Source organism: Varanus komodoensis, unplaced genomic scaffold (assembly GCF_004798865.1).
Source record: "Varanus komodoensis strain SLA01 unplaced genomic scaffold, ASM479886v1 scaffold56, whole genome shotgun sequence".
NCBI classification, from domain to species: Eukaryota; Metazoa; Chordata; class Lepidosauria; order Squamata; family Varanidae; genus Varanus; species Varanus komodoensis.
In genome coordinates, this window is record NW_025336169.1 from 3,681,003 (window position 1) to 3,693,746 (window position 12,744).

Below are 12,744 nucleotides of genomic sequence, written 5' to 3' on the forward strand. Positions count from 1 at the left end.
TGAATTGGGCCCGGGCTTCAATGGGAAGCCAGTGAAGCTGACGGAGGACTGGAGTCATGTGAGCATAACGCCCCGTCCCCGTCAGCAACCTGGCAGCTCTATTTTGCACCAATTGAAGTGTTCGGACTGTCTTCAGGGGAAGCCCCACGTAAAGCGCGTTACAGAAGTCTAGGCGGGAAGTCACCAGCGCGTGTGCTTTTCTGGAATATTTGTAACCCCCTTCAAGAGACTTCTGGAATAAGGAGTGGAATAAAAATACTCTAAAATAAATTAAGTAAATAGCTGCTCCCTGAGCGTAATACTTTTTTCAAAGAAGAAAGAATGCTATAGCAACCCATATCAACCTTGGCGGGTCCCAGAATGTTTTCTGAGCCAGATTCTGCAGCAGGCTGGGGGACAGGGAGTGGAAATAAAAATTCTCAAGTCCCCTGGAAAATGTAACTGCCTCACACTAACAAAATTTGCCCAGATTTTTTAAAAAATCCACAACCACCATGCCTTGCTCAAAGATATTAAAGAACGACACACAATTTCTAGTTCTTACTGGGGAAAAAAGACCTCCAGCCCTGGCTGAACAAAAAGGCAAAATGCCCAAGCTATGGAGTGAGCCCAAAGAGGCAAAGAGGGCCCACAGGGCCAGTCTGGAATGCCCCATCCTGGCTGAAAATGCACAAACCACCCCACACCCAGGTGAAAACATGTACCTTGCAGGCCCCATAGCAAACCCCTATGAAAGAGTGCGGTGCACCTTGGCTGGCTGGCACCTCAGCCTGGGAGAAAGCAGGGAGAAACAACATTGTTTACAGGCAACCCTTCTCTTCAAAACAAACAAACAAGCAAGCAAACTTGCGGGAGGGGCTCTACCAACAGATCCACATTTGCCGCTGTTCTGCAGCCCTGGGGCGCCTTGTCTCGTTCTCCGGATGCCGTTGCCGCTGCAGAAAAAGCAGGCCACTAGGCCCGCTGCGGTGCAACCGCCACCCAGGGAGCAAAAGCCTCGGCCGTACGGCTCTTCTGCTCTCAGAGAGAGAAGCTCTGCCCGTCCTTTTGCCCACGTGGAGGGTGGGAAGGAGCAGTGTTTGCAGAGAAGGGGCTCCTGCACATCAGGGCCACAAAGTGAAGCTCTGGGGTCCAAGCCCTGCTGAGACCACCCAGAGGCTGCACTGCACTTTCTCCTGTCAAGTGCCCCCTTGCAAAGCAGCTCTCCTTTCCCCCAGCGCTCTGCCAGTTGACTGCTTGAGGCCCGGCGGGCCAGGGGCTGTGCGGCCCTGCCTCAGCCTCTCTCCCTCCATGGCCATGGAGGGACCTACAGCCATCTACAGGAAGTGTCCAGGCTCTTCCTGGTCTGGAGACAGTGGGGTGTTCGTCTAGGTTTTTCCTGCAGCCCAGACTCCTCCTGTACACAGGATAACGTCCTGTGGGGACGTGGCAAGGAGCTCCTCTGAACTGGAATATGGCTTCCAGGTTGAAAGGGATCTTACCCTGTTCTGCCAGGACAGGAAGCCCCCTGGGTGAAGTTGCTGTAGCTGCACCACCTTCTGCGTTGTTACTTTTTATGTGGGGTGAAGTCCTGAAAACTGTCCTGGCTTTCTTATTCTTACTTTATCCAGAGAAGAGTGAAAAATGAGATGTTCCGGAGGAACCATCTGTTCATAAATGTAAATTTGTAAAAGTGTAAATAGATGGGCACGTGTAAATTTGGTTTGCTTGACCTGTGGCATGAGTCCCAGTCTTTTGGGTACCTCGCAACCCCCGCCCCCCAGGGTATCACTCCTCCAGCAACCATCCAGCTAGCTGCAGCAGAGGGAAAGATCGGAAGCAGGGCTGCTCCATCAGCTCAGCCAGGAGGCCAGCAATATTTGGCACCTCCTTTCTTTGATTGTTTCCACCCCTGCCAGCTGGCATAAGAAAAAACAGCAGGGAGCAGGCACTGCATTCACCCGGTCTTTGGAAGAACCGGATGTTAAGAACTGGAACCTGATTTTTCTTGTTTTCCTTTCCTCTCTCCAACTTCTGTATTATGACTTTTTAGGTTGTACACAGAGATTCTGTGGAATGCAGTGACTGCCTTGCTTTGCTGGAGTTCCTATGGCTGTGCTGGCTGTGGCTGATGGGAATTATGGTCTGACACATCCAGGGGCTGTCCAGATGTAGAAGGAAAGGATGATGTTCTCTAACCATGCGGTAAAAAATATATCACAAGACACATTCCTATGACTCCACTTGCCACTGCGTGTCTCAGGCCCCAGCACGCAAGGGAACGCTCCTATCAGCTGCCCTGCTTCTGGCAGCACTGGTCTTGCAGCTTAGCACACAGCACACTCCAAAGCAGAAATGTGTGCATTTCTTTTTCCTGTGAACTCAGTCAGCACCATCGGGCTGCTGCCCAAAGACTGTGCCCAAGGCTTCAATCTGATTTCAGTTCTCTTTTGTGGTCTCTCTCTCTCTCTCTCTCTCTCTCTCGAGGAAATCAGAAAGTAGATACGACATTTCTTGATCATCTTAACAGATGAAACAGCTTTAATCTCAAAGCTGCCTGGCATAAAGTCGTAGAACAGAAGAGGTGGAGGGGCCAGAAGGCCTTTGGCTCCAACCCCAGCTAAGTTCAGGTCACCAAGTTAAACCATCCCTCTCAGATGACTGTCCAGTTGCATCATGAATGCTTCCTATCTGGGCTGTGGGAGAGCCCATAAGCTTCCTAGGTAACTGGTTCCATTGTCATATTGCTCTAACAGTACAGAAAGTTCTCCTGATATCTAACTGGAATCTGGCTTCTTGGAAGTTGAGCCAGTTGTTCCATATCCTGCACTCTGGGGTGATTGAAAAGAGATCCTGTCCTTCCTCTTAGTGACAGCCTTTCAAGTCCTTGTACAGTACTATCATATCTCCCCTCAGTCTTCTCTTCTCGGGGCTAAACATGCCCAGTCCTTTCCATCTCTCCTGACCAGGCTTCATTTCCAGTCCCCGGATCATCCTTGTTGCCCTCTGCTGAACCCTTTCCAGCTTGTCTGCATCATTCTAAAACTGTGGTGCCAAGAACTGGACACAGGTCTCCAAACGAGACCTCACCAGTGCTGAGTAAAGGGGAACTAGTACTTCATGTGATTTGGAAGTGATACCTCTATTAATACAGCCCAAAATAGCATTTGCCTTTTTTGCAGCCGCATCACATTGTTGGCTCATATCCACAACAATCCCAAGATCATTTTCACTTGCAGTATTGTAGCGCCAGGTATTTCCCATCTTGTAACAATGCATTTTGTTTCTTTTTACTTGGCGCAGAATTTGGCATTTGTCCCTGTTGAATTTCATACTGTTCTTTTCAGCCCAGCATTCCAACGTATCAATCACCTTGAGTCTTCTTTCTATCTTCCAAGGGATTAACTTTCTCACCTAGTTTTGTATCTTCTGCAAATCTGATAATTATTCCTGTACTTCCTCATCCAAATCACAATTAAAAATGTTGAGGAGAACTGGGCCAAGAACTGAAGCTGCAAGTACCACACATGTTACCTCTCCCCAGTTTGAGAAAGTGCCATTGATGAGCACTCTTTGAGTCCAGCTCTGCAGCCAACTGTGGATCCATTTGACAGTTCTTCCATTTAGGCCATGTTTAGCTAGTTTGCTAACCAGGAGATCATGGGGCACCCTGTCAAAGATATTAGTATATCTTGTATACTATTAGTATATCTAATATATTAGTATATATACTATTAGTATATCTTGACTAATATCTTGCATTAGTCAAGATATACTATGTCCAGAGCATTCTCACAGTCCATCGGTGAGGTTACCCAATCAAAAAATGAGATCAGATTAGTCTGGCAGGATTTGTTCTGGCTTCTAGCAACCCCTGTATTGTTTTCAAAGCGTTCACTGGCTGACTGCTTTATAATCTGCTCCAGAATTTTCCCAGTGATTGATGTCAGACTGACTGATCTGTAGTTCCCAAGTTCTTATTTTTCCCTTTCTTGAAGATAGGGACAGCACTAGCCCTTCTCTAGTTATCAGTTACTTCCTCTGCCCTCCATGATTTCTCAGAGATAACAGACAGCTGTTCTGAGAGCTTCTGCCAGCTTTTTTGACTCTAGGTTGGCGCTCATCAGGCCCTGGACTCATTAATCCCAATTAGAAGATCCTTGACCATTTGTCTATCGCTCTTGTGCCGCCATCCTGCTCCTTCAGCTTCAGCAGCTAGTATTTCCCCTTTCTCAGGAAGGTCATACATCTTCTTTTGGGAAAAAAACTGAGCCAAAGTAGGAATAGAGCAATTTTGCCTTCTCTTTGTCATCTGTTATCATTTTGGCATCCAGATTGAGTAGCTGAACCCTATTTCTTCACCCTGCCTGTCTTCTACTTTGGAAGAAGGCTTTTTTGTTGCTTTTTTGTGCATAAGCTCTGTCTGTTGGTACACCCAGGTATACTTCTCCCATCCCTGTAGGATTCAGTTTAAAGCTCTCCTGATAACTTCTTCACGCTGTGGCCAAACACACTCTTTCCAGTCCTTGTAAGGTGCAACCCATTCCTTGTCAGCAGTCCATCTTCCAGGAAGTGTAGCCCATGGTCCCAGAAGCTTAATCTCGCATATTGGCACCACCTTCGTAGCCAGGTATTCACTTTGTGTATTTTTCTTTCTCTGTCTATTCCTCTTCCAAGAGCTGGAAGCATCGAAAAGAAAACTATCTGGTCCCCAGAGTTCTTGACTTTCCTCCCTAAAGTGTCAAAGTCTGATGCAATTTCTTCAGAGTTCTACTTGTCAGTGTCATTTGTTGCCACATGAATACCAAGGAAGGGGCACATACCAGTGGGCTGCATGAGGTGTTTTTGCAGTTCTTCCACAGCTGACTGCCCTCCAGTCTCATCCTTGAATAACTGAAAGCAATTTGAGAGTTCCACTGCTCCCACTGGTTTAGAGTGTCTTCTAATTCTTCTGCACCTGGTCACCCTTTTCCAAGGAATTTCCTCCTCATTTTCCCTTCCCTCAGGATTCTCCTATTCAGCTTCAGCTTGCTGTTGCACTTCTAGTTTCTGTACTACTCTTACCTGTTACAGTTCTATCACTCTGTCTAAAACCTTTTTATCTTCTTTTATTACCTTGAGTGTGAACACTCTGCTCCTCTAGTGCTCTCACATCTGGACAGACCATGGAAGAGGGCAGGAGACAACAGGATGGTGTTCAGTGTGGATAAGTGCAAGATCTTGCTCTTGGGGCATAGGAATGGGTGTCATAAGTAGAGGTTAGGGGACAAGTGGCTTGAGAGCAGGACTTGTGAAAAGGACCTCGGGGTGCTGGTTGACTGCAGGATAAACCTGAGTCAGCAGTGTGATGCAGCGGTCAAGAGGGCAAATGCCACTCCTGGTTGCACAGGCAGAAGTGTGGCTTCTAGATCGAGAGAGGTATTACTACCACTCTACACGACTCTGGTGCTCCCACAACTGGAGTATTGTGTTCAGTTTTGGGCCCCTCATTACAGAAAGGATATAGCCAGGTTAGAGTCAGTGCAGCGTAGGGCCACAAGGTTGGTGGCCGGTTTGCAGGGGATGCCGTATGAGGCGAGACTGAGGGAACTGGGTCTCTTCAGCCTGGAGAAGAGGAGACTCAGAGGGGATCTGTTGGCGACATACAGGTGTGTGAGGGGGTGTCACATGGAGGTGGGGAGAGGCCTGTTCTCCCCTGCAGAGAATTGCAGGACGCGGTCCAATGGAGCCAAGCTCAAGGAACCAAGATTTAATTTGGATCCCAGGAAGTACTTCCTGACAGTTAGGACCCCAAGGGTATGGAATGGGCTTCCCCAGGAGGTGGGTGCGGCCCCATCAGTGAGGGCGTTCAGGGATAGGCTAGACATGCGGATGGTAGGCATGTCATGAGCAGAGCCAGCTAGAGCTGGGGGTCAGACTAGATGGCCCGGGAGACCCCTTCTGACTCTGTTTCTGTTTCTATGTTTCTCACCTTTTTCTCTAAAAGGGCTACTAGTTTGCACTTGTTGCATGTGTAGGCCATCTTGCCCTCAGGCAGGAAAACAAGCTTTGCACAGACACTGCAGATCACCACCACTGGAGAGTCTTTTCAGTCCATTCTGTCTGCTACCTTTCTCATTCTACCTTGTTGGCCCTGTTATAACAACCAGTGCTTTCTCTTGTCTGCTGTCCTAGGGAATGTATGCAATATGCATGCAGGCCTTGACTCCGGTTCACATGGACAGAAATGGGGTGGCAGAGAGAGAGAAAATAAGAGAAAACACTGTTCAACTCTGCAGTTCTGCAAACTCAACCGACCATCAGCTGCAGTCACCAGCTGACTTTGCCCATGGGCCATCCCTCTTTTAGACAGGCATAAAAGTTTCCCCACCCGCCCAATTCCATGTACTATATTGGGCATTTAAATGGCAGTTGCCTCTCCTCCACTAATAGAAGCCAAATGGACCTTTCTCCTTTACATTAAAGAATCACAAACGGAAATCATAATTTGTCCTCCAATCACAGGTTATCAGTGGTTCAAAATCAACCTCAGGTTGAAGGGAGGGAGTTTGGGGGCAGGTGGGTGAGGAGGAACCTGGGAAGAAGGATGGGAGTTGGAGCACTTTTGAGGGCAAAATGCTCACCTTGGTGGCCATGATGGGTCACCGAGGTTCATCTTGCCAGCTCAAAGATCAAAGGACCCAGGTGGCATCTCATTTAGGGAATTTGAACATTTTCAAAACACATTTGAAATTAAGACTGCACCATTGCACAGAGGGAATTCCTGAAGGCAAGTACAGAGCTCTTAACTTTCCAAGGTTTCTTTCCCTCACTTTCAGCCGGCTTCACTTTTGGATGTGTCCTTTGAACAATAAACTACAGACTGAAGGAAATCAAGGAGTGCATCTCTCCAGATTCTTCGATAACATAAGGACCAGGATTTTGTCTGGGATACAATGTACTCATGTCCATGAGCATCAACGTCACCAAAGATGCCTGGACTTCCAGCCATGCTGGTTCCCCCATCCTTTCCAGATTGGAAGGTCTCCAAATAAGATTAGAGGAAGCCTGGGGATTCAGTGACTTTGGTTAGCTTTTCCTAAAGCTACATAAAAATACATTCAGTTTAAATATTTGATAATAAAATTTGCACTGTTTATAGGCAATATATCATGCATACATACTTCGTACACATTTGGGGACTTTTTTTAAAGTTGAAACCTGCTTTGCGAATTTCAGAGAAGTGGGGAATTGGAAAGATGACTGTGTTCTAATCTGTGCGTTTGCTCAGGAAGTACAGATTGGGTCATTTCCTGCATATTTCCAGGAGAAGGCCAAATGAAATCCCTGAGTTCTGCTAGCCTGGGGGCCACATCTGGCCAATCAGGCAACTCTAAGGGGTCCATGGGCCATCTGTACCTTGCCTTTCCCTGCCTCGTGCCTTGTGACCTGCTGTCCAACAAACGGCGTAAGCATTTCCCTTCCGGATAAAACCAAACAGAGCAGCACTTTTGCTTTTTTCCAGCCATCACATACTTCCTGTGGAGCTCACAAGTAAACCACTAACGGAGAGCCTTCTGCAGCCTTTGATAATCAGGTATCCACAGCCCCTAAATACCTTCCCTGATGGCCACAGGAACCCTCAAAACCCTAGAAGTTGGGCACTGGAGAAGCCAAACATATTTGCCAACTTTCACCAGTCTGCAGAACTTATATAATTGCAGGTACTGCAAAAGCATTACATGTCTCTAGTCCTCACTATGAAAATGTCCTTCTGAAGTAATGATTGCTCAGCAAGATAAGGAGTATGCAAGAGTATGCTCATATATTTCAAGGGAGGGAAACAGCAAGATAATGCAGTTGTGTTGGGTCCAAGTAATATAATCTGATTAAATCTTTGATCATGTTAAACTGTTATCTGTGTCCACTGGCCTGAAATAGAAAACATGAGGGTTTTAGCATGATCTTTCTAGCAGTGCAGCCAGCATTTTTTTAAAGACCCTATTTGAAGACCTGATTTGGAAAAGAAACCTCTGCTGATTTCACTGGAACTTCTACATGTGTGTGTTTATGCTCTTAGTCACGTCAAGAAGCAGATTTCTTCTTCTAAGGTATTTGGTTCCCTAGAATACAACAGCTGCGAGCAGCTGTATTTGCTTTGAGGGAAAAGGGCCAAGCAACTCTCTGTTAAAGAAATAAACAACATTTCTGCATAAGGGAAGTGGAAAGAAATCTCCTTATGCCACATTTTCTTTGATCATGGTAAAAATCCCACTTGACGGGTGATCCTGTAAGCCACGTTTGGCCCAACAAAGCAGCCATGCAGAATGATTTGCAGACCAAAGGCCAAATTCAACCTTGTGGGAGGAAGATCCTGACGATGTGATTTTTTCCACAATGGGAAACAAGAAAATGGAGTTACTGCAGCCTGGGCCATGTGGGCCAAAGTCATTGGTTTTGCAAGCAAAGATAAATAATGTCTTTGTAGTGCTTATTTCAGTGGTTGAGCAGATCAATAGTACATAAGAGCATACAAAGCCACGTTGGATCAAGCCAATGGTCCATCCAGTCCAGCACTCTGTTCACACAGTGGAAAGGCAGCCACCCACAGGATCCTTCCAGCAGGACAGGTCCAAGAGTTCTGCCTGTCCAAACTCTTCAGCAACTGATACATTCAGGCAACCTGCCTGTGATAATGGAGGGAGCACAGAGCCAGCAGGGCTAGTAGCCCTTAATAGCCTCAATTCCCATAAAATGGTCCAATCTCCTTTTAAAACCATCCAATTTGGTGTCTATCACTGCTTCTCGTGGAAGTGAATTCCAGAGTTTAACTATGTGCTGCATGAAGAAGTCCTTCCTTGGATCTGTTCTGAATCCCCATCAACCGGCTTCATGGGGTGTCCCCAGCCTGTAGCGTTACGGTAGAGCGAGAAAAATGCCTCCCTCTCTGCTTTCTCCTCACCATTGTTATGTCTCCCTTTACTTGCCTTTTTTCTAAGCTATATGTCCCAGGGACCCCAAGCTTGGTTTTTGCATCCAAGGTGGCACTCATCAGCCAGCCCTGCCCCCACCCCCAAAAATAAAACTTTCAGAAAAATTACTGGAAAGCAAAAGACTTCCAGAGAAAGAAATTAACAGAAAAACAAAAAAGAGAACTCTCTGGTCAGATAAAAGAAGATGTATAGGAAGATGAGAAAATCTAGTAAAAGGCACACATCTAATCTGCTCTGAGGCTTTCCATCACTTGTATTTTGCTTCTGTAAAGTTTCCACTTGAAATCAGAAAGATGCAAGGGTTTTTGCCCTAGTTACTTATCTTAGGTGGCCATGTGTCCTGCTGAATGGAGCCAATTCTCTGAAGAACTAACCTGAAGGTCTTGTGGAAAGATTTCTTCGTTCCTTCCATAACAGATTCTCAGCACTAAGAGATAAAAGGCCAAAATAGCAGGGAGAAAGCAAGGGAGAATTACAAGGGTGTGACATCATCATTTGTACCCTCTGTAAAATTCTGCAAAGGAGGCAGGGCAATTGCAAGATAAAAATCCCACATGGAAGGGCCTCAAGTCTGCTTTTTAAAAAAAGTCATGTTGCAGCTAAGTAATTTTAGACTTTGGAGTAAGGAAACAGGACAGAATCTGAGGGGCTAGATTCCAGCCCCTCTGCTTCATTGCCATGGCAGAAAGAACCATTTCTGTACTGGCAAGGAGGAGACTTCAGAGGCCAGGGCTGCAAGTTGTCCTGATACCTCTTCGGCCTTCTCCTGTCCTCTTCCAACCCACCCCAGCCAGATGGACAAGGAAGCCTGTCTGGTGAAAATGCAGGCGGAATGATGGGGACAACACTACTCACAGCAGATGACGCTAGGCCTCTGAATTTGGCGGTTTAGGGCCGTGGAAATAGAACTGCACTGTACGGGGTGTTGCAGCAGCTGAAGGGATGCAGGCTTTGTGATCTCGCTCTGCTGCGGTTACACAGCCATCTTCTGCTTTGAACTTCTCCTTTGTTCATTTGCTCTTGCTTTATAACCTCTTTAGCCCTCACCCAAAGAAATGCCTACACAATCATCTAGCTCCACCTCCCTGCACATATCAGGAACAGTGGATGGGTCACCCTTCTCCAGTCGCCGCTCCCCTCCCTCCACCCCTTCTGCTTCGCCTGTGCAGCCTCCTAAACCCAAGCAAAACGACCCTTTAGTGTGGGCCAGGGCAGGGGTTCCTATGGGCACTTTACTTGGCTTTCAAGAATGCTAGCAGAAGCTTATGAGACAGACAGAAATTGCAGCCCTCATTAGCTAGAAAAAAGCACTTCCTTCCAAAGTATTATTATTCTTATGGCATCATCCCCCACTCTTTCCTTTATCTTTTTTCATGTTGCAAAGGAAATGGAAAAACATGTTAACCGCAATCAATATGTCGACGCAACAAAAGGCAACGGGCTTCATATGTGTTTGGGGAACTAATTTCCCTTTGGAAATGACTGCAGGGGAATGCGTGCGGATGAAATATAGAAGGAGCCTTTGCCAAAAAGAGAAATGAAACCCCAGGCGGTCCTACAGTAAAAATTAATTAGAGTATTAAGCCATAGAAGATTAAAGCATGCTGGCACAGAAAGACACGTCAGACTTCCTGTCAAAGGGTAGTTTGGGAAAAGAAAGAGCATCTTTGGAAGTTTCAGGAAGGGGGTTGTTAAGTACAGAGGATCCACACTCCTTAGCTGAAAGTTTCAGAGCAGACGTAAAGGAATGTTCAAATGACCCACGTTGCACTGAAAGTACACCCGATGGGGAGATTGTGGGTCTGTGCAGGAAAGGGAAGAGTGGTGAGTCTCTTTAAGCCAGCCTTTCCCAACCTGGCACCCTCTAGACATGTTGGATTGCAGATCCCATCATCCCCTGCCCACTGGCCATAGATAATGGGGATTTTAGTCCAACATTGCTGCCAAGCCAGTGCCCCCCAGACTTCCCCACCAGATGCTATGTGCAACTCTGAAAAGTGCAAGGCACAAAGTTCCCAGTTGTGCAATCCCAGGCAGTCATGACTGTGATGACGTCCATGGCCCCATCCCTGTTGGCCCCTGTCCTGCACTCTGACCTGGCCTCTCGTGCCATCTTGCACGTGCCTCTCAGATGGCGTTTGGCAACCTCTGCAAAAGGGAACCCCTGCCCCCTGCCCTCCTCTCCCCTCCCTCCGCCATCACTCTGTCCACAAGGCTTCTGATGGCCATCGCCTGCAAAAAGGACACCCACAGCGAATGCCAGGACGCCAACAGAGGCGAAGACAAAACGCTTCCTTGATTTAACTGAAGAACATGGATCCTTCTTCAGGGATACCTCAAAAAACCCATAAGCAGCATTGAGAGAGGAAAGCCCTGGTCACTGAGTGGGCATTCCAAGGACCAAGGTGTGTGTGGGGGGGGTGTACAGTTCCTCCAAGATCAGACGCACCACTCTGAGCTGACGGGGGGGAGTTGAAGATCCAGCCCCAGCCTCCTCCCTCTCTTTGCTGGGCAGCATGGAGACAACTGCCCTGGCTGCCTCCCTAAGGTTGGGAAAGAAGGAAAAGGGGTGTTCTGGTGGGTGCAGCAGGGAGGGGACCCGGGAGGCCAGGGGGATGGTTTATGCTGAACCTCCTCCAGCCTCTCAAGCTCATCAGAAAAGCCACTGAGCCAAATACAGGGGATCAGGGGATGGAGGCCAAGATCACCTCCATGGTTTCTTCCACCCTGCCAATTTCAGCTCAGCGGGACACAGGGAAATCAGAGGCCTCTGGGTTTGGGGTACAGTTCGCAAGAGACCTTGCCTATTCCCTGCCTTCAAGGGTATCCACCACATTAATGATACAATACAAAAGTGCTTTTAAAAAGCCCCTTCCTGATCGAGAGACTGAGGGAGTATGCAAACTGCGTCTAAATGTTCACATCTCAGCAATAGCCTAAGAGTGCAGCCCTGTGGCTGGCAGACGCCCGTTTTGGCCACAGGTCTCAGCAGCAGCTCCACCTTCAGAGCACTCCCTCTGCTTTTCTAGATGGTGCATTCTACCCTTGCCAGCTATGGCTGCAACGACAGAGGATTGTTTGGGGAGGGGGGCTGTTCTGGGGGCAGGGATGAAGTGCTGTCACCCTATGAAGAAACCAGGTGGCACCTCAGCAGCTCCTCCTCATGAGCAGGGCCAAAAGATGCAGACGGCTCAGATCTGCCATCTAGATCTTTTGCAGACTGGGGAGTGAAGAGGCAGTCTCGGCTTCCACCCTTCTCCCGCCTTCCATTGGATGCCTGCAGCCTTCTAAGTTTGGAGGTTTCCAGTTGGCCACACTGGACAGTGCCCTAATCGCATCATGGCGCACGCTATTTGCTGATCAGATGCCAGTCTCCCACACTGTGTCAGACCTGGGAAAGGCAGCCTGCCTGTATGTGAAGCCTGATCAGAAACAGTTGCATTTCAGAGGCTGAGAAACTCAGCCAAAAGCCATAATTGTATTCAGTCTTAATATCTGTCATTCTGTGGAACCTTTCCACTCCCTCTGTCCATTTCAGATTGGGTGCATTCACATGTCATGCAAATGCACCCTGGCAACAAGCCCTAGAGGGCTGGTTGTTATGTGACCCACCCATGGGGAGCTCAACAGATGATCAGGCTCACTCTGAGCTGTTGCTGCCCACCCAGTCCTCGAATGAGCATCCCAAAAGACACTCCAGCAGGAGCCCCAAGTTGGAGGCTCATGGCCATCCAACTTGGGTGGGGGGGGGGGCAGAAAAGGGGTCACCGGAAGTACAGCCAAAGGCACCTTC